Genomic DNA, 6,000 nt, shown 5'->3' with positions numbered 1-6,000 from the left:
GGCTGACCTGGGGGATGGCATGAGTACACGTGTGTCTGTGTGGGTGCAGGTGCTTCAGGTACATCCGTGTGCAAGTATTTATATGTGCACATGACGTATTTCAGTGTGTGTGTGTGTGTGTTCATGTGGGTGAATTTGCATGTGTGCTGCCTCTATGTGCGTGTTTTGTGCCTGCGTAGATGTCAGTACATTTGTGTGTGTCCATACACTTGGGATGTTGCCAAAACTTCCCACCAAAATGAACGGCAGGCTGTTGTCTCTTCACTGAGCCTTATCATGCTAATTTTAATCTCCTATTATTGTTTTAAATTGGTTCTAAAAATTAATATTAAAAATTCTGTAAACAGAGCCTGGGACTAAGATGCAAGACAAGTCCCTAGAAAGCGGCTTTATTATCACAATTGTTCCTGCCAGAATGCTGAGGTAAAGCCGAGAACCCCTGCAGACAGCATCTCTGAGCCACAGCCCAGCAGGACCAGTCGGACCACAGTCCACTTAGTCCAGCCCCCTGTTTCATTACTGAAACCAGCCCTGAGAGGAAGTCTTTTGCTAGTGCCTTCAGAACCGGCCTGAAACCCAGGCCTCCTCGTCGCCATGTCCCTGAGATCTCTTGAGCTCACCCCTCGTGGGTGTGTTTCCCTGTTGGTAAAATGAGGGTCTGGAACGAGACAGTCTTCACGGTCATTTCTGTCCTCCCATTTGGTGACTGTGTGACTGAGGCTGGCTGGCTTAGCAGAGGAGGGAGGCAGTGTGCCCTCCTGGAAGGCCTGGCCCCCCTCGGTGCTCTCTGGTGCCCCCCCATCCTGCTTCTGCGCCTGCCCTTCCCCTCCCTTCAGCTGGTGTGGAGTCTAAGGAGAAGCAGAGTATGGAGACTAGGGAAATACCAGAGAACACGGACTTAGGAAAGGCCTCTCAGCAGAGTCTAAAAGAGAGGGTTGTAGTAGGGGCAGAAGAAGGCGGAGCAGGGCTGGCTGGGATTCCACGCATTAAGAGAAGGGGGAAATGCTCCCGTACTGCAGCAGGAGGTACTCAGGTTAGATTCAGAGGAAGTTTCTTGAGGGCAAAGAGGGCTGTTAAGCCCAACAATGAAGAGCGCATGACAAGGAGGAGCAGTTATCCCTAGAGCTAGTCATTAAGGACACTTTCATATGTCTGCGGCACGATGTGGACGGTGAGGTGCCTTCCTCCCGTCAAGATCTTGACCAAAGCGGCTGATTGTGGAGCCTCTGCCCGCTCCCCACCTGCACATCCCCAGTGGGGAGAGCAGGGCCCGGCTTGGTCCTAAGAGGGCAGAAAAGCTGATGGAAAAGAGGCCCGTAGTCCTCAGCCCCAGCCCATAGTACCGGGACACAGCTCTGGTTAAGCAGTGCCTAGCAGTGGGGCTGGAACTGGTTTCCCGGGAAGGGGGGAGACCCTAGAGAAAGTACCGACAGTCCCTGGTCCCGCCGCGAACCCCGCCCTGGGAGGTGGCTTGTGAAGAGGACACAGCAGGTGTGGCCAGAATACAGGTGTCCAAGAGCCCCGGGAGATGCCCGCCTCTAAAACGAGTGCAAGGATGGCTTCAAAGTCTCCGACAAGCTGAAGAAGGAGTATCTGGAGCATATAGCTCCGCGGAGGGCTTCAGGCCACCGTCCCAGCGCACCCACGCACGTCCAAGTGCGCGCCCACTCACTGGCCTCCGTCCCCCGCCCACCAACACGCCGCGGCAGAGGCCCGGGAAATTCCTGGAGATCCCGCTGCCCCCGGCCTCCCCGCGCCTGTCCGCCCACGCAGGCCTCCCGGCCGTCTCTCTGGAATGCCGGGGGCACCGGCCGGGAAGGGGAGGTGGGGGTGAGGCTGACGCGCGGCAGCTCGAGGGGCCCCTCCACGGGGCAGCAGAGCCCACAGGTGGGGCCGCCTCCTGAGGACCCCCGCGAACACCCCACACCAGCACCCCGTATCCTGGCACCGTCCGCCCCCACCAGCCACCTCCCATCGGGGTGCCTGAAGCCAGGGAGGGAGCCGCATCCCGCACCGGCTCCCCAGCTCGGCCTCTGGGTCCCAGAGCGCCGTCCCCCCAGCCTCCTGCAGCAGCCCGGCCGGAAACAATCACCCTTTGAGAGCGGCTGCCAAGCTGGGCGCCAGGAGCAGCCAGGATGGAGGCGGGGTGGAATGGGGGTGCAGGCGGGGGCCGAGCTTTAACTCTCGAGAGCCGAGATCTGGGGGTGCGCTCGGCCCCTGCCCGCCACCCATGCTCCGGCGCCTGAAGCGGGAGCCGCCTCCGCGGGGGACGGCGCCGGGGAAGGGCGGGGGGCGGCGGGGAGGTGACACCAATCCCGGGGGGGTCCCCTCGCCGGCCTCCCTCCTCGCGCCCCCGCCTAGGCTGGCGAGGTTGGTACCGACCATTAGCAGCTCGGGTCCCGCCGGCGCTGGCGCGGGCTCGGGGCGGGGGCGGGGCGGGGGCGGAGAGCGGGTGGGGGCGGGGCGGGAGGCGCTGGCACAGCCGCGGCGACACCGGCGCATCCGCCGCCACCTCGGGGACTCTGCGCCCGCCGGGTCGGCTCGGCTCCGGCCGCGCGCCCCGCTCGCCCTCCTCGCCCCCCGCGCCTGCTCCCCGCGGCGCCCTCCCCGCTCCCCTCCCCGCCCCCCGCCTCCCTCCCGCGCGCTCCCAGCCTTCGGCCGCCGCCTCGCTGAGCCCAGAACGAGCCGGGCCGGGGCGGCGGGGCCGGGCGGGGCTGCGGGCGGGCGGGCGGGCGCGCGGACCCCGCGGCTATGAAGTGGCCCCCGGGGGCCCGGAGCCCGAGAGTCCCCGGGGAGGGAGCCGCGCGCGGCCCAGGGCAGCAGTCTAGGGGGGCCGGGGCGTAGGGGCCTTCGCCCGCGATGGACCGCACCAGAGACGCTCCGGACTCGTCGCCGCAGGTCAGTGCTCCCCGCGCCCCCGCGGGCGCCCCGCCGCGCACAGAGCCCCTTTCTGCGTCCCCATCGGTGCCCACGCCATGTCCTCCCGGGCGCGCGCTGGTGTGTGTGTGTCTGTCTGTCTGTCTGTGCGCTGCGCGCGCTGGGGGCAGCTGGAAAGGGGGCCGAGAACCGAGCTCGGGCTGGGAGGCGCTGCTGCCGAGGGGCTGCGAAACAAAACCCGGCACCGCCTGCCCTCGTCGACCGGGATTAGGGGAAGAGCTGGTTCTCAGCAGCTTCTAACAATTGGCCCGGGCTCTCAGCCGTCAGTTCCTGGCCCCCTCAGCAGGTGGTTTCTGGTGGCCGGATGAGGAGTCAGGGGTCAGTCGTCCCCCACCTCCCCACCCCTGCTGCCCAACAGCCCTCTCTGGATCGCTCTCTGGCCCCTGGGCACTGCCAAGTTAACTCTCTTGAGGGGGCCAGAGCTCTGCGGGGCATGCTGAGGGACCCAGGGGTGGCAAGGGTGGCAAAGGGCCCTTGGGACCTTCGGTGTAGCGAGGAGGAAGGAGGCGCGACCAGTTCACCACCCTCCCATCTGCGCCTGGGCTCAGCTCTGAGGTCCCAATCCCTCCAAAGTGAGAGCACACAACTTCCAGAAAAAGGAGGCTGAGAGTTGAGGCAGGAAATAGAGAAGGAAGCCACCGGGTCCGACAGTTCCAGGGAAAGGAGGTGACAGCCCCGTACCAAGCAGCTAAGGTCAAGAACCACCCCCACATGCACACACATGGGAGCCTTGGCCAACCTCCCTGTCCCCTTCCTTCCCCAGCCAGGCCTAGCTGCATGGATTCTTGTAGAAGCTGGAGCTGAAGGACTGTGGACATATAGGAAGGGGACCTTTACTGACAGTTGCTAGCATGGGCACCTGCATAGGTGGGGTGCCCAATGGGGCCTAGAGCTTGGGCTGTGTGGCACGCACTGTTGAAAATGTTGGGGTAGGGACATCGTAGGGCCTAGCACTGTGCAATGCCTGGATGTGTTTGTGTGGAAATGGGAGGCACATCACTCCCTAAGTTACTAGGGCTGTGGGGCATGTGGGTTTTCTAAGATTTGTCTTCTGTGCTTATGTCTCCCTACCTCTGCTGGTAGCCACTGCAGAGACTGAGACATTTCCTCCCAGAGTCTGCTCAGTTGGTGACCATTAATGGCCTTACTGGACCAAACATCAAGCCTTCCCTTTCTTCCCGTGGGGTGAAGACCCTTTCCCAGGGTCTTCAAACAGACTTCTCACTCTGCCCAGTCCATGCCCAGCACTGCCAAAGGTTCCAGAGCTTAGAGACATTTTCCCTCTTCCCCTTTTGATGGAAGCAGAAATACTTGCTAAGGTTAATGGGACTGAGAGAGTTAATGCATCTGTGCCCCATTCAGCACTGGAGCCAGGAGCTCGCTGTTCCTGTTTCTGTGCCTGACCCCAGGATGCTTGGGGATCACTCCAGGTCCAGGTGAGCTGGAAGCTTGCAGGCACTGTGTTGAATATGTGTGTGTAGGTTTCTGGTTGGGCAGGTACTCACTGTTCCACCAGAAGCAGGGGGCAGGTAAATCACTGAGGAGATCAGCTCCAGCAACAGGATTGGAGCCCGTGGCAGAGACCAAGGAGCTTCACAGGAGGATGCCCTCGGGCAAGCCCAGTTCCTCAGCTTAGGCTTCTGGGGAGACCTGCAGGTTCTCTTAGTGGTTTCTGGGGGATAAGGGGACCAAGTCAGGTGTACTTTTCCTAGTTGTGGAGCACAGGGTGATGAGGCAGGCCGGGAGCTGGGAGCGTGAGATGGGGAAGAGGATGCACCGACTGAAAGGCTGAGCGGACAGGAGCATGGTGCTCCATTGTGTCTGGAAGAGAGGGATGAGTGTTCCTCTCTGATGAGAATGGAGAGCAGGAGAGGAAGGGGCTCAGGAGGAGGAGGAATCTGAGAGAGAGCCTGACTCAGGCAGAGAAAGAGGCAGTGAGACAAGAGACAAAGGCACGGAGGCGCACTGGCGGACGGCAGAGGGAGGCACACAGGCAGAAGTCAGGGCGGGCCGAGTGGTGAGTTGGGGCAGGCTGGGGGCCTCCCCCTGTTCCCCTACATCGACCTCAGCAATTGTCCACCCCTGCAGGAGGCCCCTGACTGGAGCAGTTGGACATTCTACTGAGGAAGGTGCTTTCCTGTGGCTCTGATGAATGTGAGGATCTTTTAGACAGAGCCCAAAGGCAGAGGGAGGACAGGCTATGAGGTCAAGCACATCAAGAGCTTGCAGGGACTTTCAGGGACACCCTTCACCCCTGAGCATCTCGCAGTGCTGAGGATTCCTCTCCATCTTCTGGCCCTGGAATGCAGGGCAGTGGGGAAGGCTGTGGGGTCTGGGGAAGCCTGGCACTCAGGAGAAGAAGAGAAGTCATGCACCCCCTCCCCAGGCCCCCGGCAAAAAGACCTCTGGGGACCCTACTGACGACTAGCCAGGGGACATGGAAGAAGTGCCGTGGGGACAGGCCCTTGGTCAGGCTGCCTGAGGTCCAGTCTCAGCTCCATCTGTGGCTAACCGAGTAGACTTTGAAAAAAACAGAGCTCTCTAAGCCCCAGCTTCCTGACAGTCTATAAATTGGGAAACTGTCATCTCACCAGTTTTTAGAAGAAATACTAGATGTATTTTAATTTAATCTATTTATTTTATACACCCTCACCCCCTTCCTTCCAGGATAAGGATGGCTCTAGAATTTGGAGTAGCAGTGTCAGGCCAGCCCTGGAGCCAATCCCACTGGAATCGGTGCAGGCTGTCCCACCTCCCTCCTCACCCCACTGGAATCGGTGCAGGCTGTCCCACCTCCCTCCTCACCCGCTTGAGTCCTCACACCTCCAGACTCTGGGCTGGACCCACCCTTCCTTATCCCGGCCCAAAGAACCCAGAGCCTGCCTTGGATCTGAGTTCGTCCTTGCCAAAGACAAAATAATACTTTCATGTCTAATTATTGTTAAATATAATCCTTCCAATTTATCAGCAAATGGTCGTCTAAAAAAAAAAATCTTGACCCCAAAATTTCAGATCTGTGAGCCCTTCTTATCCATGCTGAAAGGTGACAGGGTGGTCAGAGAG

At 60.4% G+C, this 6,000-nt stretch overlaps 1 protein-coding gene across 5 annotated transcripts in view; it reads left to right on the top strand.

Annotated features, from left to right (window-relative positions):
* Positions 1-2,480: 2,480 nt before the first annotated feature.
* Positions 2,481-6,000, top strand: part of B3GAT1 (beta-1,3-glucuronyltransferase 1) — a 34,991-nt gene continuing 31,471 nt past the window's right edge. For 3 of the 5 annotated variants that reach the window (XM_054525468.2, XM_054525467.2, XM_054525466.2), the window contains exon 1: positions 2,735-2,898. The gene's annotated coding sequence lies outside the window, so the exon portion shown is untranslated. Of the gene's footprint in view, positions 2,899-6,000 lie in introns of all 5 variants that reach the window. The other 2 variants (XM_054525465.2, XM_054525469.2) reach the window with 2 other exon arrangements.

The sequence above is a fragment of the Pongo abelii genome, chromosome 9, assembly GCF_028885655.2.
Source record: "Pongo abelii isolate AG06213 chromosome 9, NHGRI_mPonAbe1-v2.0_pri, whole genome shotgun sequence".
Lineage (NCBI taxonomy): Eukaryota > Metazoa > Chordata > Mammalia > Primates > Hominidae > Pongo > Pongo abelii.
This window is presented reverse-complemented; position numbering and strand designations above follow the sequence as displayed.